We start from the raw sequence: 26343 nt of genomic DNA, 5'->3' as shown, positions 1-26343 counted from the left end.
GGAGGGGGTGAATATCTTGAGCTTTTTGGGGAATGGTTCCACTGTACTGGGCTCTTTACCTGTCCTCCAGGACACCAGATCAGTAAGTGTATCCTGACGGGGAACCACGCTGACGGCCTCCAAAACAAATACTCTTCCAGAAAAGGGGCTTCAGCAGTCCAACCCCCATGCTGGCAAAGTAGCTCCAAAAGACGGCTTAAAGAGGAGTCTTCATGGGGCAATTTGAGGGGACCCACTCCTTCCTCCTCAAGATCGGTGTCCTCTGTATGGGACTCCTCAGGTAAGTCCAGGTGCTTCCTGTTGCATTTGTTCTTACCACACACTTCCTGCTCCAGAGAGACACTGGGGGGTGGGGACAGAAGAGGCTGGGAGCCCTACTGACAGGGCAGCTTGGAGACCATCAGGGGCCGGCTAACCCAAAGCAAGCAAATAATGGCTACAGGCACAGACATGGAAAGGGGGCACTGGTTGTGCTGCACCATTCCCTCTCCTGACAGATGATCATTTCCATGATGTGAAAAGCAGAGGCATAAGTATACCAACCACAGCCAGTGGACCTAGGGTACGAAGATCTGAAGGACACACTGGAATCTGGAGCCATCCCACCCTGTCCCGAAGTGAAACTGGAGCTGAACTACCAACAGAAGAAGCTTTAAGTGGGAGGAATGACCCTAAAACTGGGATCACTGAACCTGACCCCCCAGACCCATCACTGCCTTTAAGCCCCTAGGTCCACTTGGCACCAACACTGCTAAAGTCAAGGAGACCAAGGTAGGGATGGGAACTGAAATCTGCCAGACCATTGTCTCCAGTCCTAAGGAATGAGAGGTAATGAGAAGTTATGTACCTACCATAACGTTCCATGTTAGTTGTCTTCTCTCGCCTTCTTTCTTGCTTGATGGGTTCGGAGCCGATCCTCGGCTCCGACTCGGCACTTTGCTAAGCTCGAGAGTCACTTTTACCAGCTCGAGGCAGCCCCATATCCCATGATGCAAGGCGGTAAGTACCCAGATCTCGTTTGTTGTCTATAGGCAATAACACCTAGGATAAATAACTTCCAAAAGGAAGAAAGAAGGAGAGAAAACCTGAAGGATGGTTGGAGGACCAGCACTGTATGGTCTTCAGAAGCATGCTTCCATGTAGAGAGAAAGGTCTGTCCAGGCCAGGGGAAGGAGGGAGGTCGAAGAAAGAAGGCAGAGAAGACAACTAACATGGAACGTTATGGTAGGTACATAACTTCTCAATGTTAAGTTGTCAATCTCGCCTTCATTCTTGCTTGATGGGACCGCGTCCCTAGCACCTCTATCCTGGGTGGCTCAATGGAACAGACTCTTGAGAACTGTAGAGCCAAAACTGGCTCTGTCCCTGGAGGCCAAATCCAATTTGTAATGGGAAACAAAGGTATGAGGAGTGGCCCAAGTGGCTGCTGCACAAATAGTGTCTAATGGAAGTCTAGCTTGAAAGGCTGTGGAAGTGGCTAAGCTTCTGGTTGAATGCTTTAGGTTTCGAGCACAGCTGTTTTCCCTGAGCTGATAAATTTCAGAGATGACAGAAGAAAGCCATCTAGATAAGGTCACTTTTGAGACAGGAAGGCCCTTCTTGTTATCAGCATAAGAAACAAAGAGCTGATCGATTTCGAATTGTTTTGTTCTGTCCAAATAATATCTGAGTTGGCGGTGAACATCAAGATAATGTAATTTTGTTCCGATCTGTTTGAGTAGTTTGGGAAAAATACAGGAAGATCAATAGCCTGATTCAAATTAGTCTTTGAGGCGACCTTAGGCAAAAGGTCGGATTAGTTCTCAATGATACTCTGTCTTTGTGGAAGACTAAATAGGGGGGGCGAACCGATAGAGCATGAAGTTCAGACACCCTCCTAGCCGATGTAATAGCAACCAGGAATAAAGTTTTCCATGAAAGAAATTTCAGGGAACATGAAACAGCTGGCTCGAAGGGAGGAAGAATCAAGGATGTCAGCACTAAATTTAGGTCCCATTGAGGAGGAGGACTCCTGATTGGAGGCTTCAGGAGAAAAATTCCTTTTAAGAAGGCTCTACAAAGCCTGTGGGACATAATGTTGTGGTCTGCGAACCCGACATGAAAGTTCGAGATAGCAGCCAACTGAACTTTGACCGTGGAAGAAGAGGAGCCCGCGTGAAAGATTTCCGCTAAGAAATCCAAAACTGCTTGTACTGGAGCAGTAAAGGGATCGATATTTTTAGCTTTTGCCCAACAAGAAAAGCGTTTCCATTTGCTAGTATAAATCCTCCTAGTGGAGGATTTTAGGGAAGCTTCTATGATGTCTCTAACAGGATTAGAGATCATAGGAAGCCTGGCTAAGGAAGGAAGTGGAGCAACCATGCTGTGAGGTTGAGAGAAGGGATAGACCGGTGCAGCTGACCCGATTGGTGAATCAGAAGGTCTGGCAATGGGTCCAGATGCAACGGCTGCACCAAAAGGTGACGATGGAGGAACGGAAACCAAATTTGTCGAGGCCAATAAGGAGCAATGAGAATCATTTTGGCTCTCAAAACGGTGGCTTTCTGGATTACTTGTGGAATCAGCGGAAAGGGAGGAAAGGCATAAAGAAGTCCCTGGGGCCAATCCTGGGTCAGAGCGTCTCTGGGGGGATGGCCTGGCAGTGGGAAGAGAGAGAAGAAGTCTGGGCATTTGCTGTTTTGGGGAGTAGCAAAAAGATCGCAACATGGGCGGCCCCATTCTAGAAAAATCTCCTCCACTATAGATTGTTTGAGAGACCACTCGTGAGGCATGAGAATAGCTCTGCTCAATCTGTCCGCTAAAATGTTGGTTTTCCCAGGGATATGCGTTGCTACCAGAAACCGATGAGAGGAGATCGCCCATTGCCAAAGTCTGAGCGCTTCTCGACACAAGGGGTAGGACTTGGTTCCGCCCTGTTTGTTGATATACCATACTACAGACATGTTGTCTGTGTGGACTGCAATTGTCCCCAAGGGAAGAAAGTCGTTGAGGGCTGGCAACGTTAAAAGCACTGCTCTCATCTCTAGGACATTTATGTGCAGGTGGTATTCGAACGGTTGCCACGTCCCATGAACCATCCTGCCCTGATAATGACCCCCACCCGATCAGGGAGGCGTCCGTAGTGACAGTGGCTACCGGGCTGGGGATACAAAGGGTCTGCCTTGGTGAATCTGAGGAGAAGTAATCCACCATGAAAGATGATTCTTGCAAATCTGTGTCACCAATATTTGGTGACGCATCGGAAGTTGTTGGTAAGACCACTGAGTGAACAACATCCACTGAAGCAGGCACATATAGAAGCGGGCCAGGGGAAGAAGGGCAATGGCCGCAGCCATGAGGCCCAACACCTTTAGAACCATTCTGGCCTGTACTTTCTTGCTGGCTAGAATGATCCTCACGTGACTTTGAATGTCTGAGATTCTTTGTTCTGTGAGGGTAGCTGACATCCGAACAGTGTTTAAGTTTGCGCCTATGAAAGTAATAGACTGGCAGGGCAATAAGGAGGATTTTTCAGAGTTGATCGAAATTCCCAATTGAGTGCAAAGATTTATTGTGTAATCCCTGGCTTGAAGAAGTTGATGCCTGGTGGTGGCTGAAAGGAGCCAGTTGTCTAGATACGGAAACACCTGGAATCCTTGACGTCTCAGGTGAGCCGTGACCACTGCCATACATTTGGTGAACACTCTGGGGGCTGTAGTGAGACCAAAGGGCAGGGCTCTGAATTGGAAGTGACTGGACCCCAGCCGAAGCGGAGAAACCTTCTGGAGCGCCTGTGAATTTTATGTGATAGTACGCATCCTGAAGATCTATTGAGCACATCCAGTTGTCCTTCTCTAGGAAGGGCAGAATTGACTGAAGTGTGACCATTCGAATCTTGTCTTTCTCACAGACTTGTTGAGTCTGCTGAGATCCAATATTGGTCTCCAGTCTCCGCCTTTTGGGGACCAAAAAGAACCTTGAGTAGATTCCGGGCTCTGAATAGTCTGTTGTAACTGGCTGAATGGCTCTTTTTTGTAGAAGTTTGAATACTTCCAACTCTGCAATTTCCCTTAGACCGGGTGGTACATCTGGAAGGGAATTTGAGTGAGAAAAGGGACTTTCCTCGAAAGGAATTTTGTAACCCTTGGATATGATCGACTGTACCCATCTGTCTTGAGTGAGGGAACGCCAGGCTTCTAGGTACAGCGATAGTCTTCCCCCGACTGCCTCCAAGGATGGACAGTCGGGCAACATTCTCAGGGATGCTGAAAGGGCTTGTCAGAGAGAGGCTCTCTGCTTCCCTGGTTTTGTGGACCCCCTCTGCCTCTAGAGCGGCGTCTGTTATTGTTACCCCCTCTGCCTCTAGGGGTAAACTGACCACGTGTATCCGGTGTGACTCCTTGGGATTTATGGAACCACATTTTGCCACCCTTCTGTCCTTTAGGGTAAGGTCTAGAAGGGGTGGAAAACGGACTCACGGCAGAAAGAGTCTTGCCGTCCTGCTCACACCTGGTCAATGTTTCCTTCACTTGAGGGCCAAACAAAGCTGACCCATCAAAGGGAGAGTTTGTGAAGGGCCTTAAAGGGATCTGCAAAATTACAGAGCCGCATCCAGGCTTGGCGCCCAAGAGCCACACCTGTACCTGCGGCCCTACTGCTCCATCTGCTGCATATGATATCAGTCGCATGGAGGAGTTAGCAATAGAATTAAGGGTTCCTAGCTGCAAAGCAATTTTTTCTTGAGCCCCTGCAGCTGTGGGATCCTGTACTACTTCACCTAGCTCCTTAAGGATGTCCCTTTGGAGTCTGGTGAAGTGACATAAGTAGTTCAGCGAGCGCATAGCAAAGGTCGCTGAAGAAAACATCCGCTTACCATACCTATCCATGGTCCTAGAGTCCTTATTAGGAGGATGGACAGGTACGGAAGGATCTGCAAGTTCCTTCTTAGTGGCAACCGCCACCACCATGGCATCAGCAGGGACACCTTTCGTAAGGAATTGCTTGTCCGAAGGGGCAGTAATAAATTTAGAAGGCCTCCTAGGAACTGGCTCTACAGAGTCAGGAGCAGCCCACGCCTTTCGAGCAATAACCTGCATAAGGGGGTCGAAAGGCAGAGACACCCAGGAGGTGGAAGGCTGAGATCCAAACGCCTCCAGGTATACCGACTCATCCTCAGAGGGATTACTGGAGGGCCAGTTTCCCCTCTGTTTAAGGAGTTCTACGATGTCTGAAAATGAGACCTCCTCAGAGGGGGATCTTGGGGATCCCTCCGACTCATCTAAGTCGGTATCTGAAGTGATAGACTCGGGGGAGTCTACATGTTTCCTCTTACAAGTCCTCTTGTGCGGAGGATCCCCTGACTGATCAGGAGAATCCTCGGAAGAGGGGGTTCTTCCCAGTGGGGAAACCTGAGGCAGAGGATCTCTGGGTCCGGGAGCAAGAGAGATGGCAGAGATATCGACAGGCACAGTAGAGGGAGGAGCTAAGGGAACAGACTGCTGGCTGAGTCCAGTGGCCAGCACACTCTTCATCACCTCGAAGGCTCCCCTCCCAGGGAGGTCCGAGAAAACCCATTCAAGAAACCGAACTCCAGGGCCCACTGAAAGGGAAGGCTCGAGGCAGATGTCGGGCCGAGCTCACCAAGGCCAAGCTCCAAGGGGAAGAGTGGGGTCGGGCAAGGGTCCGATGCCACTCACCCTCGGAGGAGACCAGGGAAGCCCGACCACGAATCCCGCCAAGGAAGGTCTCAAGAGGAGATAAGAGTAGAGGCTGAGGGAGCAGAAGGGGGTATCTGTCCCTCAGCCATAGCAGAAACTATTCCGAAGACTCCAGCTCCAAACTCTGAGGTAGAGTCAAAGGAGGAACTGCAAGGGGGTGTGGACTAATAGTCGTCTGTTGAGACGGACTATGTAGCATCTGGGCCAGTGCCTGTGATTTTAATAATCTACTGACCACCCTCTCTAAATCATGGTCAGAAAGCCTGGATGACCTAGATGATCGGCTCCGATGGCTCCGTTCCGAGAGGAGAGGTGAGGCCGGAGCCGAGAGTATCGGTTCCAAGGAAGGGGACCTGGACCTCTTCCTCGAAGGAACCATCGGAGCCGACGAAACCGTGGATGCAGTCGGAGCCGAAGACTTTTCGGCACTGACAGAAGGTCTCGATGCATCGGCTCCGGCCGGAGCCGATACAGACATAAAGGTAAGGGTGTCGGCGCCGACACCGAAGCCTGAGCCACATGGTGGTCGGAACCAATCGGAGCCGACACCGATGTGACCGAACCAGTATCGGCACCGATAGCCATTGGTGCCGAAGGTTTGTGCAAACCAGGATCGGCTCCAGCCGGAGCCGATCTCGACTCTGAAAGAGTCGGAACCGAGGCCGCAGGCTTAGACACAGAAGCCTGGGCCTTGGAAGACTTGGAAGTCTTACTCGGAGCCGACTTAGCCGGAGAGCCCTCCGCTTTAGTAGGCCCCTTAAAATCAATTTGTTTCTCCTCTCCTGCAGGACTCTCTGGCTAAAGGAATGACAAAGTGCACAGGAGTCCTGCAGGTGGAGAGGTCCCAGGCAGTAAGCAAGAAGTGTGACCATCTGTCAGAGACATCTTCTGGGAGCACGAGTCACACTTCTTAAAGCGTGAGAGCCTTTCCTTGGACATGGTTGCAAAAAGACACAACACAGTCCCAAGAAGCAGTTATCCCAAAAAAAATAAGATAACTAACCTCTCACACACACACACACCCCTAACAAGGGGGATGGAGGAGAAGGCCTGACTAAAAAATTAAGGAGTGAGGGAATTTCTAGTCAGAAAGGGACTTAATCTAAACTAAAATGTTAAATATAAAGTTTTAAGGTAAAAAAGGGGCAAAAATAGTATTATTTTAAACACTTACCAGGAGCTGGCAAAAGGAGGACCTCATCAGCAAAGCGGCAAACGAGATCTGGGTACTTACCGCCTTGCATCATGGGATATGGGGCTGCCTCGAGCTGGTAAAAGTGACTCTCGAGCTTAGCAAAGTGCCGAGTCGGAGCCGAGGATCGGCTCCGAACCCATCAAGCAAGAATGAAGGCGAGATTGACAACTTAACATCTGGTTCTGAAGATCTCAAATCCATGGAGCCTGAGGGAGGAAACCAAGATAACAGAAGACAAAGCTTTGCGGAAGGACTTGGAGATAATGGAATGAAGCCTAATTCCATTTCTGTCTGTAAGAAGGACTGCATCAACTGCTCCAGTTCTGAAGTCGTCAAGGTCACAATGAGATGAGATGACCAAACCACCACCAAAGGAGGCTGAGAAGATAGTTGGACCAGGCAACGGATCCAGCCTACTAGTGCAAGCCAGGAAAGCTCAGATCTGAGACGGAGACAGGGAGGACTTGCATGAAAAATCTCAAGGAGTACAGAGAGAAAAGGGAGAGAAGGTCCATTCTGAAGGAACCCTCCTAACCAGCAAAAGGCTCTGTACACTAATAGTAGGTGAAGGTACCTTGTTGGCGACCTGAGCTGGAGTACACAGAATCTGAGGTAGAGAAGCCAAAGGAGATCAGCTCTAAGGGAGTGGAGCTCAAGGAGAACAACTCTGAGGTTTCAAAGCCCAGGCCGCCGGGGGATTAGAGGGTCTTGGGACTTTTGGATCCAGCTGGCCAGAAGCAAAGACGACAGGGCAGACTGCTTACAGTCTCTCTTGGAAGCTTTGGAGTCTGAAGCCTGCTTATGACCCAACTTGTCCCCTTTGCTGGAGGAGGTCGACAAAGAGTCCCTTCAAGACCTTTAAGCATAAGTTTGGCCCTCCTCTAGTTAATAACGTGAGAGCCAAAGCCCTGGTAAATGGCACGAGAGGAATCCAGGTGAGCAGCCCTGAGGCAATATACACAACAGTCATGAGCATTCTGGGAGGGAAGCTTATGCCCACACATAATGCTATTTTTGCACTGTATATCCATAACAAAAGCAGCACCTATTTAACCTAACCCTAACACACAGAAAAAAAAAACAAAATACAATCCCCAAAACACAGGAAACATAGCTACACCAATTTACTCTAACTACCAACAATAACTAGTAAAAAAAAAAACTATCAATACACTCTACACACAACACTAATCACGAAGTACCAAAAAGCAGGCAGAAGAGCAAACAAACCCTGTTCACAAAGGTTACGTAGAAAGGAGCAAATAACTGAGCCACTGTCCAGAATGGCAGAAAACTAGATCTGAGGTAGCTCTAGTGGAACACAGGTTATAAGTAAAGGAGGTGGATCTAGTCAACCTGTAGCTTTGGAAGTTGGCCGGCATCGTATCCAGGTCAGATCCACTAACCCACAGGTTGAACCCAGATGGAAAAGACATTAGATTCAATATTTCAATCAAAATTCAGTAAGGATCTTTTCAACACAAATTCAGTGTGAGAGAGTTGGGGGAATGCTAGTTCTCTCTGATAAAATGTCATCTTTGCAGTTGCCACCCCCCACAGTATACAATTTTTAGGTGGTGGTGGGGGCAACAGTTAACTTTTACTTTTTCAAATGTCTGTATCCTAGTTAATCTGAGTAACATGCTGCACCATGTTCTAAGTAAAAATAAGGGTGTGTTTCCCATTTTAGAGGTGGCAACCAAGAGGATGCAGGCAATTTTCTAAATAGAAAAAGTTTGAATTTCATCATCCTGTGCATTTATGACTAATATGATACAGTATCAGTTTTCTAAAGATATCCCCACATACTTAAATAGAACCTTAGCATGTCAAAGACACCCCTCCCTGTCCAATCTCATCAGCTCAGTGAATTGAGAGAGAGCATTTGGGAATGCCAGCGCCCTTTGTTCCCTAATCTTGAGCTATCTTCTGTTTCCTCCCTCTCCACTTTAAATATAAATATATATATATATATAAATATATATATATATATATATATATATATATATATATATATATATATATATATATATATAATTACACTTTGTTCAGCTGCTTTTACTCTAATTGGGTTCTTCATATTTTATTACCTTATTTTTGCTGTGTGCAAAAGTGTTCAAGTGCTTTTATTCTGGTGCATGTATTACTTGTTAGTAGCCCGATTAAATTTATCTGTTTATTCGAAGCATCTGAGCTTTACACCATGTCTGGACAATTCCCATCAGTTTCTCCTGCCACCCTGGTCGGCATGGACATACTGAGAGTGTAGCAACTGCCTCATGTTTACTGACAACCCTCTTCTCCTAGCACATAATTCTTCCACCTGCGAGAAATGCATGAACATCAGTAAACTGGAGTCCATGCTCTCTCGCGCCACAGTCGGTACTCCTAACAAAGAGGAGACTGCTAGCACAAACCCCACACTAGTAACATCACATAGCCAAGCACAACACACACATACCTATGCAAAGGTTCTCAATAAAAAAGTACAGTTGTGTACCTACCACAAATTTAGATGTTAGAGTGTATTCACTGTTGCAGTCATTACACTTGGGTTATCCTGCTGGCAGGCTACCCACAGTCGGCCTGAATTCCAAAGTCCTGGTCCGGCATTGGTTGCTGTCGCCTCTTCCCTGACGTCAGTGCGCCAGGGGTACATAAGATGCAGCCAATGCCATTTTCTTCAGTTTTTCTTGCCCCAGATGTCAGGTGCCCCCAAGAAGGTAGGCAATACACATTGCTTATAAAAAACACACTAAAATAAACAATACCTTCATCTACAAGCAAATACACCACATAGGCTGTATAGGATAGAGAAGTATAGATAAGTCCCAGCAAAGAAAAGGGGATGGTGGGTGGGTAACCTGGACTGCAACAGTGAATACACTCGAACATCTACATTTATGGTAGGTACACAACTGTACTATGTTCATCGTATTTCACTGTTGCAGTCATTACACTTGGGTAGAATCCCAAAGCTGAGGTTGGGCGGCTGGGTCTAAGTAGGATTAGGAGTGGCTATGAGGCCCTGCAGAACTGCAGTGGCAAAGCCTTCTCTGGATTTAGAGTGAAGAGGCAAGTGGTAGTGCTTGGTAAAAGTGTACACTGAACTCCAAGTTGCAGCCTCCAAAATTTCCTTGGTTGGTACTCCTTTGAGAAAGGCTGTTGAAGTGGCTGATGCCCTGGTAGAATGTGGCCTAATATTCTTAGGCACTGGCTTGCCATGCTGTGCACAGCAGAAACAAATACAGTGTCCTATCCATTTTGAAATAGTCTGTTTTGAAATAGCCTTTCCTTGTGATCCTGCAGCATATGCTACAAACAATTGCTCAGTTTTTCTGAAAGCTTTTGTTTTGTCCAAGTAGAAGCGCAGCTGCCGGCGTATGTCCAAAGAGTGCAGAAGTCTCTCCCCTTTATTCTGGGGATTTGGATAAAATGTTGGCAAATGAATGGTTTGGTTAAGAGCCACACTGGATACTACCTTTGGCATGAATGTTGGGTTTGTCCTTAGAGAAACCCTGTCCGGATGAAAAATGATAGAAGGCTCCACTGCTATTAATGCTTGTAACTCTGAGACTCTTCTTGCTGAAGTTATTTCTAGGAGCAGAGCAGTTTTCCATGATAAGAATTTTATATCAGCTGTATTGGCTAGCTCAAAAGGAGGCAATGTGAGCTTTTCTAAAACAAAGTTGAGGTCCCATGTAGGTATCGGTGCTCTCCTTGGGGGTCTTGTGTTTTTTGCCCCTCTGAGGTACTGTCTTAGCAATGGATGAGAGAAAATAGGAGGTTCCGTATTGTAATGAGCCGAAATGGCAGAAGCATGGATCTTAATTGATGAGAAGGATAGGCCTTTGTCCAGCATCTCAGTTAGGTATTGTAAAATCAGAGGAATATTTGGAACAAGTGGTTCAAGTCCTTGTGCCTGGTTCCAGGCACAGAATCTCTTCCATTTTTCGGCATAATATTTCCTGGTGCTGGGCCTCCTGGCTTCCAAAATGACATCCATAACAGCTTTAGAGAGAGGTGTGTTCTGAGTGGTTATATTATCTGCCATGCAGCCAGATTTAAGGTTTTGAGTTGGCTGTGCAGGATCTGATTGTTTTGTTGAGTCAGAAGATGGGGAATTTGAGGTAAAGTCCAGGCTGGGCCTTGAGACAAGCTCTTTAGGATTGGGTACCAGTGCTGGCGTGGCCAGTCTGGGGCAATCAAAATCATTTTTGGCTTCTCTTGTCTGGCTTTTAGGAGCACCTTGGGAAGGAGAGGCAGTGGTGGAAAGGCATAAACTGTTAGGGTTTTCAAGCTGAATGATAGAGCATCCACTTTCCATGCTTGTGAGTGATAAGTCCTTGTGCAGAATCTCTGTAGTTGGCAGTTGTGAGGGGAGGCCAAAAAGATCTATGTCTGGGCATCCCCATTTCCTTGTTATGCTGAAGACCTGTGGATTTAGCTTCCACTCGTGAGGGTCCATGAGGTTTCTGCTTAGTTCGTCTGCTAGAGTATTTTTCTTTCCTGGCAGGAATTGTGCCTGCAGATGTACTTGCTAGGTCAGTGCTGGGTTCCACAAAGTCCTGGCTTGCCTGCAGAGGGGGTAGGAATGTGTGCCCCCTTGCTTGTTTATGTACCACATAACTGGAGCATTGTCCGTCTTTAGTAATAGTTGTCCTGGATGTAGTAGATCCTTGAAGGCTGTCAGGGCATTCTGTACAGCTAGCATCTCTTTTTGATTGATGTGAAGATGCATTTGGTCCACGGGCCACGTGCCCTGAATACATTTTCTTGCCATGTGTGCCCCCCAGGCATAATCCGATGCATCTGTTTTTAGTGTCTGCTTGGCTGTGGGTAAAGTGAAAGGCTGCCCCTTGTTGTGATGACAGGCCAGTGCCCACCATCAAAACTCCTGTTGCAGGCAGGGAATAAGAGTTATTATTGTTTCTAGGCTGTGGCAATGTTGAGTCCAAACACTTTTTAGATACCACTGTAGCTTCCTCATATGCAGTCTTGCGTATGGAATTAGCAGGATGCAGGATGCCATGAAGCCCAAAGCCTGCAGAATTTTTCTTGTAGGTAGCTGGGTCTTTGTTGCCATCATCTAAAAATAATGAGTCAGTTGTCTTTGTTTGTCTGGCGTGAGATAAGCCATCTGGGCAGTTGTATTTAAGCTTGCACCCAGGAATATTATCTCTTGAGGGGGCACTAGTTTTGATTTCTTTTCGTTTACTGTGTACCCTAGGCAAATTAGTAATCTTTTTACAAATGCCAGATGTTTTAGTAGAATGTCCTTGCTCTCTGCTTGAATAAGGCAGTCGTCCAAGTAGGGATATATTTGAATTCCTTTTTGTCTGCAAAATGCAATTACTGGTGCCAAGCATTGTGCCAAAGGGCAGTGCAGAGAACTGGTAATGCATTGAGCCAGCTATGAATCTGAGGTATCTTCTGCAAGATTGTCTGATTGAGACATGCAGGTATGCCTCTTTGAGGTCCAAAGTAACTAGCTAAGCCTTCTTGCCCAGCATGGGTAGAAGTTGCTGCAGTGTCAACATTTTGAATTTTGGAACATCCAGAAAAGTATTTAGAATTGACAGGTCCAGTATTGGTCTCCAGGCATTGTCCTTTCTGGGTACCAAGAAAAGTCTTGAGTAAAATCCTTGTCCCTGTTCTTGCTGTGGTACTTTTTGAATAGCTCTCATGTCCATGAGAGCAGAAATTAGTTTTTGTGCTTCTGCCCATTGATTTTGTGGCAGGTCTGGCATACCTTTTGACCTTGGTAGGGTGTGAAAGTGGAACCTGTAACCCTGAGAAACAATATTCAGTACCCATTTGTCCTGGGTGATCAAGTGCCAATTTCGTGAGAAAAGTGCTAGTTTTCCCCCTAAGGGTGCAGCCAAAAGGTAAGTGCTTGGTATTCATACAGGGAAGTCATTGGGACGGTTTCCTATAAGGTTGTGATTTGTCTTCTCTGCCTTTGGGGGCTGAAGCACCCCATTGTTTAGGTCTGTATGAGCCTTGGGGCTGAGATCTGCCTCTTGGGCGTCTGTATCTGCCTCTTTGTGGCCTGTCTGACACTGGAAAGGACCAATTTTTAGAAGGCCAGTTCCTGCTAAATCTAGGTGGCTGAACCTGTAAGAAATCCTTTACTGTCTGCATTGATTTTGCTTTATCCTCCATTTTCTTTAACTCCTCTTCTGCCTTAATACCAAACAAAGTATCATGCTGTAAAGGAGCGTCCAATAATTTTGCTTTAACATGATCAGGTAAACTTGGTTCTTTCAACCAAGCATGCCTTTGAATGACAGAACCTGTAACTGCGGCTCTGCAAGAAGCCTCTAATGAATCAAAACCACATTGCAGAGTATGCTTTTCCACTTGTTCAGCTGCATGCAATAAATCCTGCATTTCCTTATTGTCAGAACATTCTGAGCTTGTAAGCATTTTCTGTTTTAGCAAAGACAATAGGTATTGTTGATATTTAAGCATGTGAAACTGGCAGTTTAAAGCCCTTACAGCTAAAGTAGCAGAAGTGTAAATTGTTTTCCCCCATCTATCCAGTGCTCTAGAATCCCTATCTGAGGGAACAGGGTTTTTTGCAGTGGAAACCTTGATCCACTTGGGACCCTGAGAAATTGTTTCTGGGTCAGCAGCAGGGTTTTTATAAAGAAATGTATGTGAGTCTGGGACCCTGTAGTACCTATCTGGCTTGACTGGTGCAGGGGGTAAAGAATCAGGAGACCAACTGGATTCACTAAAAACATCATCAACAATATCTAGTACAGGGGGGATAGCAAGGGGCCTGTGCTGAGGCAGTAAAATAAAGTCTCGGAGCCTTTTCTTGGATTCTGAATAATCCTGGCTCTCCCAATGGAAATGCTCCCTTATGGTGTGCAAGGTTTCCCCAAAAGAGTAATCCACAGGAGAAGAGGCTGAAGGGATAGATTCTTCAGCATCAGAGTCCTCATAGGGAGGAAGAGAATATCCCTGTTCTGAAGAGGAATCAGAGGAAATAGAAACCTGGTCAGAGGAGTCATAGTCAGTGTCTTGCCTAGGCCTTTTATCAGGAAGGGGATGGGAACCTCTGATCAAAGTAATTAGGTCCTCAGCCATTTTAAGCATCTGTTTCTTTGGCATGGATGACTGTCCAGGAGAATGCAGTACTTGTTTCTTTGTCTTTAATGGTGTTTTAGACTTTGCCTTGGCTGCTGAAGTGTACTTGATAGTAAGCTGTGTAGGTCTGAAAACACCCTCAGAAATCGATGCCTGCTCAGTGGCTCCGGACCCATCTGAGGGAATAGTTTCCGTAGGCCCAATACCTTGAGTTTCCAGAGGCCGAGTTGTCTCCATTTGGGAATCGGAGGCGGCCTGTGGCAGCGGGTGTCAGGGGCTGCAAAAGCGCCTCACTGAGAACCGGCGAACCGGCGACTGGTGTAGAAGAAGCTTCATCGGTTTTGGACCTCGGATGCCTGTCCTTTTTGTCTTTGCGTTTTTTATGAATTCCGGTAGTCGGTTGTTCTGACGGCATTATGTAGTTAAACCTTCGAAAAAAGTAATGTAAGGCAAATTCAAACAGACGCTTAATAGTGCGTTGGTTGAATCTAGCACAAAAGGCAAGGAATACAGTAAGAGTGAAAATCCTTATGAGGTATTTGCTTCCCACAAGAAATACAATTGTTAACTTTTACTGACATCGGTCTGGAGCAAGAAAAAGTTTCCCCAACGGGGTACTTAGTTTTACTGAAGACTTCGGTTCTGAAGTTCAATTTCAAAAATCCCAGGAGTCGGCCGACCGGCACCTGTGAACTGCTTTTGCTTCGGGCACCGCGTGGCAAGAAAGACTGAAGAAAATGGCGTCGACTGCATCTTACATACCCCTGGTGCACTGACGTCAGGGAAGAAGCGACAGCAACCGACGCCGGACCAGGTCTTTGGAATTCAAGCCGACTGCGGGTAGCCTGCCAACAGGATAACCCAAGTGTAATGACTGCAACAGTGAAACACGATGAACATCTTACCTAAACAGCAGAGACCTCCAAAACACACATACAAACATTCCACACAACAAACACAACATACGCAGCAGACAAAACACCAGTATCTCACAAACACAGCCCATAAGGCAAAACAATACCATCACATCCCACAAGACATAACAATAAACCAAACATACTAGTCATCGGTGACTCAACTGTCAGACACACCTATGTCCCCTCACCAGGCTGGACAAGGAGAAGGTCACGGTCAGTTGTCTGTCTGGTGCCAGAATTTGCCATATCACGCACACACTTAAGTCTCTCCGCAACAAGTACAATGTCTGTTCATTGTCCATGCTGGTGTGAATGCACCTCCCTGGACTACATGAAGAGAGACATGACTGAACTATCAGAGTATGTATTCTAGGCAGGTATGATCCTAGTCCTAGGCAGTATCCTACCTTCACCAAGAATGATACCAAAATACTAACAAAAAATAACTGACTTCAACAACTGGCTTAGTTTCTGGTGTCATTCCAAACGGATCCAGTATCTGTCTGCCTGGGATGACATGGTCGACGGGCCTCGATGCTTTGCCAGAGATGGCCTTCACCTGTCACCACTGGGTTTCTGGATCCAGGCCAAGGCTGTCGCCTCCCCCATTGTGTCTTTTTTAGGCAATGTCCCAAAGACAAACCTTCCAACATAAAAGACGTGTCCAAAAACAAATTGAAGGACATGCTGCTTAATGCTAGGAGCCTTAACCAGAAAATGGACTCACTGGAGGCTCTCCTTGCACTGGAAAGATGCTGATGTCTGTGTGGTCATGGAAACTTGGTTCAGAGCTGCAGAGAGCACCCCTGTCTTATCAGGCTATACCTCATTCCACAAATTCCGACCCCAAAATGAGGTTGGGAAGACTAAGGCTGGTGGAGTCGCTATCTTCATTAAGGAGAGACACACCTCCAGACTGGTTTGCCAGCATGATGCACTGGAACTACTCCAGGTGCAACTGACAGTTGGCAAGACACCCATCCAAGTTATAGTTAGCTATAGACCCCCTCCATAACTCAGGACACCCACTCCTCTTACCTGGCTCAACTAGACTCCATCAAGATACTCCCCAACACCCTGACCCTTGGTGACTTCAGGGTGAACTATTCTTCCACTAATGCACTTTCTCAATGATTCCTTGACTTCATCAATTCTAATGCACTAGACCAGCTCATCTCATCCCCCACAGTGGGAGATAACATTCTGGACTTTGCTCTCACCAACATGGGTGACCGCTGCACCACTCCCATAATATGTTCCTCCCTGGTGAGATCAGATCATCGGAGTCTCATTCGAAGTTTCTATCCCACCCAACCCCTCCCCAGCTGTAATCAAGCTAAAAGACTTCTCAAAAGCTGACTAAAACCTCCTAAGGGAGGGTATCTGTAGCTTCACACCACTGCCCCTGTCAGGGGATGCAGACAACTATGCTGAACAGCACGCCAATGCAGCATACAAGCACCTGTACAACTGCATAGACTCAGCCATACCCAATAGAACTAAAACCTGTTCCTAAAGGAAACACAAACCTGTTTGGTGGACATCCTCTATCAATAGGCTTTACAACAAAAGGAAGAAACTGTTGTCCAAGGGTAAAAGGGAACAAATTCCAAATTGGAAAAACTCCCTCCTTAGCCTCAACAAGCAAATTAGATCACTAGTGAAAACCTCCAAGGCCAATTATGAATTGAAACTAGCATCTAAAACAAAGGGAAACCATAAAATCTTCTTCAGTTACATCAGAAATCTCAGTGGCAAAGCCCAGGTTTGCTTTGAATTAGTACTTAACAGCATCACCTGCATTGATACTATTAAGTACTAACAGTATCACCTGCACTGATCCTTTTGACTTTGCGTTGAACCTATCTGCTAGTAGGTTGGCTAACTTCACCCCCCCCGTCCCTAATAAAGGTCCTTCTGACATCCCCGATACTTGTCCCACACCTCACATCTCCGTAGAGCAAGTGTCACAGGCTCTATCCATGGCAGAGAACACAGCTTCCATGGGACCGGATAGTATCCCAGGATGTATTCTGCACCATCTCCAGCAAGAAGTGGCTTTGCCATTGAGCACCCTATTTAAGTACAGCCTAAGTACAGGCTTCATTCCAGCAGAGTGGAGAACTGCCATTGTCATCCCCTTGCACAAAGGTGGTGCCACTACTGACTCGGGAAGCTATCACCCCATTAGCTTGACAAGTCTGAACTGTAAAGCCATGGACCATATTATTATTATGGATCTCAAACAATGACATAGGCAATCTCCAAGCACTTGACCCCACCCAGTTCTGATTCGTCAAGGGCAGATTGTGCCCGTTGAAACTGGATGACTTCTTTGAGACTGTCACCAAGGCCCTGGATGAGGGAAAGACCGTGCACACAGCTTTCCTTGACTTAGCCTAGGTTTTTGACACAATCCCCTCACTCAGGCATCATCAAGAAGCTACCACAACTTGGCGTAAATCCTTATCTCATCAGGTGGGTGGCCAAATGGCTCACCGACAGAACCCTCAAAGTCAAAAAAGGCACCTCCACCTCTGACAGCAGACCTGTCACTAGTGGGGTTCCCCAGGGATCTGTTGTGGGACTACTGTTTACCTATTTCTCAGAGGTCCAGGCAAAGATAAAAGGCCTGTGGCTGACCAAATTTGCAGACAACTGTAAGTTGGGTGCTGTCATTGACTCCACAAATGATGTTAACATACTGCAAGAGGGTCTCACTGCAACTAATGACTAGTGCCAAAGTCATGCCCTCAAGCTAAATGCAAAAAATGCATCATACTATTCAGCAAAAACACAACCGCTACCAATTACCACATCAACGGCAACCACCTAAGCACACAACCTGTGGTGGGAGACCTTGGCACTCAGGTTGATAACCTCGCATTCGACCATCATGTAGTGTCAGTCGTCAGAAAATCCTTTTATTTGGTTCATCTCATAAGTAAAGGGATTGCATCTAGAAAAAAGGTTATTACCTCTCTATACTCCTCCCTCATTAGACCAATAATGGAGTACAACACCCTGTTTGGGATGTACCTCTCCAAACATCTGCATCAACTGTAAAGGCCACTGAAATACCTCACAAAGAGAATCCATGACCTCAAACACCTGTCCTATGCAGACAGGCTCAAACCCGTATCACTCTACGCTGTATTGTACAGATTGCTCAGGGGTGATCTGTCTCACCTACAAGGCAATCTCAGATTGTACCCTACTAGAGATGCTCCATATCCATAAGTTTAAGTCTTCATGCACTACCCGCTCAAAAGGCCTGAATCTAATATGTGACATCAACAAAACCTGCTGGAGAGACAGGTTTGTCTCCCAAAGGCTGTCCTGTCTGTGGCATAGACTTCCTATACATGTCAAACAGGGCAACTCGCTGACCCTCTTTAAGCGCAACCTTGATGAGTGATGGGAAGCCACAAATTTGTTCCAGGGGTTCCACCTGTGCCCCTCACTGACAGGGGTGACAGGTGCTGACTGAGGTTTCTTTTTGGGGATAAACTCTAGGCAAGGCTTGTAAGGGCTCCAGGGCCATTAGCCTAGTAACTTCCTATGATCCAAAGCATCACAAAGTTTTCAGCAGTTGTTATGCTTTGATAATGCCAAGTGTAATCCACAACACAAATATACTAACAAGGTACAAAAAAATAACTTGTTCTGGAGAGTGCACTGCCCCTGCAACACACTCCTCATGTGCTTCCTGCAAACCTGCCATGTTGATCTTCACTAAACCCAATCGACCAGCATGCTAAACTCTATAAGTCAGGACCACCACAAGAGATTACATATCTATTTTCATAGTATGTACTTTCCACTGCTAGAAAAGTATCCAATGGATGTAATTACAGTTCCTCAATTATGCTAAAACTACATCAATTCTGTGGTGTGAAAGACATTTGGTTGCAATTTCAGGAGTTGCCCCATGTGGAAAATGCCTGCTGTATTTTTTTTATTTTTTTTGGACAATTAAAACACAAAGTAGCGAGTATTTTTTTTTTTTTTGGGACATTTAAAACACAAAGCAAAGAAAAGTCGCTTTTAACAATATGTGCAAACTGCTAGTTCAAATTAAAAAAAATCAGATGTTTAGTGTGGAAAATTAAAAAAAACTCAAATGTTTAGTGTGGAAAGCGAACTTAAAATGATTAACAAAGCATGACAAGCTACCTTTAATAGTTTAGCCTGTGGAATCCATAAACTTGTTTAAATGTCAATGAATAAGTAAAGTCTGCTGTGGTTGACTGTGCAAATATGTTCAACTTAAGATGGATATGGAAAAAATATTCAAAAAGATTTTTTTACGGACAATGGTAAAGCAGTGGAGATGATCTGACAAAGATCACATCTCATATAAAATGATCTGTCAATGTACATCAAAGAGCTATCTTAAAATAAAGAGGACTGAATCGATACATGAGCAATTAAGCTTTCATAGAAAACATCAAAAGAAACACAACCTGTTTACATTAAATAACATTTACTGGGTATGGAAGACAAAACTAGAAAGAAATGCTTGTAGGTGACACTAGGCAGAAGTATGACAGTGCTGCAGGACACCTCAATCTCCTTGCCAGCCGAGGGGGACGTTGGAAAGATTGGTAGGCTCAGTAATCAGAGAGGTACTAGGAGCAGCTAAGTGAGTGATAATAATAATTAAGAAGTTATGTAACTCACCATAACGTTCCATGCGAGTTGTTCATTTCGCTTCATTCTTAACTGCTAGGTTCAGAGCCGATACCTCGGCTCCGGTACGGCCGCATGCAAAGCTCGAGGTCTTCCACTAGCTCGAGGCCAAGAACCCTATCCCGTGATGCACTATGAATTACATCAGATCCTGTTTGCTGCATATACTATAACCATATATAACAGTTATTCCATAGAAGGGAAGAAGAATTTGAGCAACCAGGATGAAGCAACATCTAGGTCAACTATCAGCCAGGAGGGGATAGGAGGGAGGGACGTAAGAATGAAGGCGAGATGGAACGTTACGGTGAGTACATAACTTCTTAATGTGAAGTTGTTCAATCTCGCCGTTCATTCTTAACTGATGGGTAGCATCCCAAGCACCATCAATCTCGGGTGGCTCACGGGAGTACATTTCTCAGGACTGTGGAACCAAAGGATGCTTTATCCCTGGAGGCCTTATCCACTTTATAATGAGTGATACAGGTATGAGGTTTTGACCAAGTGGCTGCTGCACAAATGTTATCAAGCAGAAGTTTGGCTGAAAATGCAGTGGATGTAGAAACTGCTCTGGTTGAGTGAGCTTTAATCTTGTGTTGCAATGGCATATTAGCAGCTGAATAGGCAAAGGTGATACAATCAGATAACCATTTAGACAGAGTTGTTTTATTGACTGGTTTACCTTTTCTGGATACAAAGAATGAAATAAAAAGCTGGTCTGATTTCCTGAAATCTTTTGTTCTATCCAAATAAAATCTGAGCTGTCTGTGAACATCAAGTTGGTGCAGCATGTATTCTAATTTGTTGGAATGATTAGGGAAGAAAACTGGTAACTCAATAACTTGGTTAATATTGGTTTCTGAACAAACTTTGGGCAAAAAGGAAGGATTTATCCTAAGTGATACTCTGTCAGCATGAAAAATCAAATAAGGAGGGTTGATAGATAAAGCCTGAAGCTCTGACAGTCTGCGAGCAGAAGTAATAGCTACCAGAAAAATGGTTTTCCACGACAAATATTTGAGGTCACAAGATGATGCTGGTTCAAACAGAGGGAGAATCATACATGAAAGCATACAATTTAGATTCCATGGAGAATAGGGAGTTTTCACAGGTGGTCTCATATGAAATGTGCCCTTGAGAAAAGCTTTGGATAATTTGTGGGACATGACATTTAAACAGTCAACTGCAAGATGAAAATTAGAAATAGCAGCCAACTGAACCCGAACTGTTGCTGCTGCCGCTCCTTTGTTAAAGATCATAGTCAAAAATTCTAATATGGATGTCATGGGGGCTTGGTAAGGATCAATATTATTTTTAGAGGCCCATATAGAAAATCTGTTCCACTTACTAAGATATAATTTTCTAGTGGAAGGCTTATGAGAAGACAAAAGGATCTGTTTTGTCTCACTGGAAAGGTTATGAAGCCTGACTATGAGGGGAACTGGAGCAGCCAAGCCGTCAGTTTCAATGACTGCAGAGAGGGATGAAGGTCCCCCGAGGGGTGTGTCAGGAAGTCTAGAACTGGGTCCAGGATCCAGGGATCCTCCAAGAGATGAGGCTGCAGGAATGGGAGCCAAATCTGCCAAAGCCAATGAGAGGCTATAAGAATGATAAGAATGATGGTCCTTCCCAGGGATTTTGCTTTCTGTAGAACCTTGGGTATCAATGGTATTGGTAGAAATGCATAGAGGAGACCTGGGGCCAATCGTGTAAGAGTGCATCCCTCGGGGCTTCTCCCGGAGGGGGAATCAGGGCAATGTAGCTTCTGTATTTTGTGTTGATGTGACTGGCAAAAAGGTTGCAGCAAGGCTGGCCCCATTTGCAGAAAATCCTGTTCGCAATCTCTTTCTTGAGGGACCACTCATGTGGCAACAGGACTGCCCTGCTTAGTTTGTCTGCTATCACGTTGTATCTCCCCGGGATGTGCGTTGCCAACAGAAAGCGATGGGAGGAAACAGCCCACTGCCAAACTCTGAGGGCTTCTTGGCAAAGGGGGTAAGATCTGGTTCCCCCTTGTTTGTTCAAATACCAGACTACTGACATATTGTCAGTCTGAATCGCAATCGTTCCTAGAGGAAGAGAGGCCTGGAAGTACTGCAATGCCAAAAGTACTGCTCTCATCTCCAGGATATTGATATGCAAATGTGACTCCTGATCAGTCTATGTGCCTTGGGCAGTCTTTCCCTGAAAATACACCCCCCACCCCATCAGGGAAGCATCCATGGTCACAATGGCTACTGGAGGGGGTAGAACAAAGGGGCATCCTATGGTGACATGAAGATACATCAACCACCACTGGAGGTCTTTCTTGCAAGAGCTTGTAATCAATACTGTGTGGTCAAAGGGTAGTTCCTGGTAAGACCATTGAGTGAACAACAGCCACTGAAGGATCCGCATATGCATTTTTGCTAATGGTATGGCTAGGATTGCTGCTGCTATCATACCCAGTACTTTCAGAACTTCTGAAGCTGGTGCTCTGTCTTTTGATACCAATGTGCTGACATGCTGACGAAGAAAAAAGACTCTTTCCATTGGTAGCCTTAGAGTGGTGGTTGAGGTGTCTAGCTCTGTCCTGATAAAAACAATATGCTGCGATGGCGACAAGACAGACTTTTCTGAATTGACTGTAATGCCTAAATGATTGCAGAGTGACAGAGTGTACTCCCTTGCCTGAATCAGTTGATGCATGGTGGTGGCGGTAAGGAGACAATCGTCTAAACATCCGGAATCCTGGACATCTCAGGTGAGCCGTGACCACTGCCATGCATTTTTTGAACACTCTGGGGGCTGTAGTGAGACCAAAGAGCAGGGCTCAAAACTGATGATGATTGGCACCCAGCCAGAAATGCAGGTGATCTCTGGATGGCCTGGCCATCTTTATGTGGTAGTACACATCCTTGAGATCTATCGAGCACATACAATTGTCTTTCCCTAAGAAAAGAAGTATAGACTGAAGCGTGACCATCTGGAACTTCTCTTTCTTTATGTATTGGTTGAGTCTGCTGAGGTCCAAAATGCATCTCCAGTCCCCTGTTTTCTTTGGAACCAAAAAGAATCTTGAGTAAGTTCCGGATCCTGTCTGCTGGGACTGGCTGGATGACTTTTTCTAGCAACTTTCGGACCTCTATAGTTGCCTGTTCCCTGCAACTGGCTGGAATGGCCGGGATTTTCCTTATGGTCGGAGGGGGTGTGGTGAATGGCATGAAGTACCCTCTGGAAATGATACTTTGTACCCAGCTGTCTTGTTATTTTTAGCCAGGCGTCTGGGTACAAAGATAAGTGACCCCTGACTGCCTCCAGAGCAGGACAGTCAGGCCTCCTTTCAGGAGCGCTAGTAAGTTTGCCCAGAGAAGGGATCTCTGTCACCCTGGTGTTGCGGATCCCCTCTGCCGTGAGGGCGGCGTCTTCCATTATTACCCTCTCCTCTGCCCCTGGAGGGGATTCACCATGTGTGTCCTGTAAGGCTCCTTGGGCTTTCTGGAACCACATTTTCCCTCCCCTTTGACCTTTGGGATAAGGTCGGGTAGGGGTGGAATAATGGACTCTGACGGCAGACAGAGTCTTTCCCTCCTGTTCACACCTGGTCAAGGTTTCCTTCACTTTAGGCCCAAAAAGGGATGAGCCATCAAAGGGAGTGTTCACGAAGGATGACTTGAAGGGCTCCACGAAGGAACACAAGCGCATCCAAGAATGTCTTCTAAGAGACATTCCTGTACCTGCTGCCCTACTCGCTCCATCAGCTGCATATATGAGAGGCATGGATGAGTTGACAATAGAATTTAGGATAGAAAGCTGGGCAACAACTTTATCAGAGGCTCCTGCAGCTGCTGTACCCATCCTTAAGGAGATCTCTTTGCGACTTAGTAAAATGGGTTAAGTAATCCGTGAACGGAGAGCAAAAGTCACTAAACTGAACATGCGTTTCCCATATCTACCCATAATCCTAAACTCTCTATCAGGAGGATGGCTAGACGAGGAAGTCTCAGACATTTCCTTTTTGGTGGCCACTGCCACCACCACCATGGCATCAACAGGAACTCCTTTGGCGAAGAAAATTTTTTCTAGTGGGGCTGATATAAATTTGTTAGGCCTCCTAGGGACAGGCTCCGTAGACTCCAGTGACTCCCACGCCCTTCGAGAAACCAACTGCATGAGCTCATCGAAGGACGGAGACACCCAAGAGGCGGAGGGTTGAGACCCGAAAGCCTTCAGGAGAACTGACTTATCCTCAGTATGGTTTATGGACTGCAATCACCCCTCTGCCAAAGGATCTCAAGTATCTCAGCAAAGGAGATATCCTCAGAGGGGGACTGTGGGGACCCTTCTGACTCATCCAAGTCAGTATCAGATGTTAAAGACTCCTGTGGGGAGTCCAACTGTCTCCTCTTGCACAATCTCTTCCTAGGACCCTCCTCAGTGGGGGCATCTGGAGAGATCTCGGAAGAGCAGGGGCCATCCTGTGGGGCTACCTGGGGTTCTACGCTTAGCATGGATCATGGAAGCAGAAGCAGACACAGGTGCTTTAGGGAATGAAGAAGCAAGGCCTGAAGTTGAGGATGTCTTGGGAGACAAAGCTCTCCTCATGGCATCGAAGGCACCACTGCTCCGATGGGAAGGAGTCAATGTATCTGAGAGAACCGTTAACCCCCCCCCCCCACACCGAGGCATTGGGCTCCGAGCCAGAGGTAGGAGCCTAGCTCATCCGAGCCGAAGACCCGAGAGGAAGAGTCTGCAACCTCAAGTCACTTCGACTATCATCTCCGGATCAGACTGAAGAGTGTCGGCTCCTAGAATCAACTTTCGGCACTGAGGATGTCAGAGTGGATGGAGACGAGGACAGTGGAACCGGCCTCGACTCCAACGGCTCCACAATCAACAGGTCTGATTTTTCTGGCTCTGAAGGGCCGGGTATGGCTCGGAGGAGTAGACAAAGCAGGAGTAGTGGTTTCCGGCTCTGAAGCCGACAACAATTCAGCAAGGCCTGGTGCCTGTAGAAGCTTCTGCACCAATCGATCCATATCCAAATCTGAAAGGCTGGCAGATGACCTAGATGAATGAACAGATGGTGCTGACTGGAGTAATGCTGACTGAAGCACTTCGGATACTGGCTCCAAGGCTATGGGCTGGCTCCGAAAAGAAGAGACAGTCGGTTCTGAAACCTGTGGAGCCGATGTCTCGGATTTTTTTGATCGTTTGGAGTCCTTAGATTCAACAGATGACTTGGAGGACTTACATTATTTGCTAGCAACATCCTGGTCACTCAATGCCTCTTGAAAGGGGTGTTTTAACAAACCCCTGTCCATTCATTTCCTTTTCCTCTCTAACAGAACCCTGGAAGAAAAGAAATGACAGGTAGCACAAGATTCTTGCAAGTGGACAGCCCTCAAACAATATGCACAGTGACTGACATTTTTTTGATTACAGTCCGGACATTTTTTAAAACCGGACTTGGGATGTTTGTCCCTATCATCTGCCATGATACTACTCTAAACACACTCGGATCAAAAATTTAGTGTAAAAATAGAATAATAGGCTCTAAACACACACACACACACACACACACACACACACACACACACACAAACGAGACTTAGATAAACGTATCCAAAAAACTCTTATACTATAACTACAACTACTATAGAATATGTTATCTAAACACACACACACTACCCAAAGCTAACTAGGCTAAATATTTAAAGAGTAAATATATAGTAAATATAATAAACACACGGGAAGGGGAACTGCAAGGAAGCTATAAGAGCCAACTACCTATGTCAAAAACTTACTAATGCTATATAAAAGCTACTAAATAGAAAAATTTTGAAGTTTACTAGCCCAAGCTTTCACTGGAACCTCCAATCAGATGTTGCGGCAAACTAGATCTGAGGTAATTCACAGTGCATCATGGGATGGGGGGGCTTGGCTTTGAGCTACTGGAAGACCTCAATCTTTGCATGTGGCCGTACCGGAACCGAGGAATCGTCTCTGAACCCATCAGTTAAGAATGAATGGTGAGATTGAACAACTTCACATATAATATTTCATCCTAGAAGTACAAGAAATATATTTCATCCAAACCAGTAGTAACTTTAAAGGTTTGAACATAAGCTCTAGATGATGGTCACTGATTTGACAACCCAACCCCTTATGCAAAAATGGGAAAAGGGGTTATGAATGGATGGGCATATATGGACAATTTAACTCACACAAATATGCAATTAATTAGCATGTATTTGGGAGGTGGGAGGAAATTAGAAAACCTCAGAGAGGGGGAGAAAATACAAACTCCACAAAGACAGCAAGTGAAAGTTCAGACTGAACCCTGGACCCAAGGGCTGAAAGGCAGAAATCTTATCACTGAGCTCCTATACTGCCAGTTACTTTTGATTCATTCAGGATATTGGGATAGGGCAAAGAAGCACAGAAAGTAATAAACTGCATACATAATCATTTAATCTAATCAGGCAGCAGCATTAACATTAGGTTTTAAAAACAGAAGGAGCAATTTGCAGTAACATTCCAGAAAAGAGAAGAACTGAAGTTATAACACAGTGGTATTAAATGGGAAGACACAGCTACTGAAAACAAGAGAATATGCCATAAAATGACAGGAATTTAAATCTTCATAAACAGAAATGGTAAGACCCAGACAGGATAAAGACACAAAACAGGACTCCAGAAATAATGGCATGAAATGTTCTGTAAAGAAAGGCAAAGACGAATAAGAAAAGGAAAGAGAAGCAGA

The 26343-nt window shown here is 45.8% G+C and overlaps 1 protein-coding gene across 3 annotated transcripts in view; it reads right to left on the bottom strand.

The window, feature by feature from the left end:
• The window catches only part of LOC122789133 (WASH complex subunit 2A-like), a 2558205-nt gene that overhangs the window by 2038390 nt on the left and 493472 nt on the right, over nucleotides 1-26343 (bottom strand). The gene's annotated exons all lie outside the window — the stretch shown is intronic.

This window comes from Protopterus annectens, chromosome 14.part0 (assembly GCF_019279795.1).
Source record: "Protopterus annectens isolate FY-2018-M chromosome 14.part0, PAN1.0, whole genome shotgun sequence".
NCBI classification, from domain to species: domain Eukaryota; kingdom Metazoa; phylum Chordata; order Ceratodontiformes; family Protopteridae; genus Protopterus; species Protopterus annectens.
Note: the sequence above shows the minus strand (reverse complement) of the source record. Positions and strands in the feature narration are given on the sequence as shown.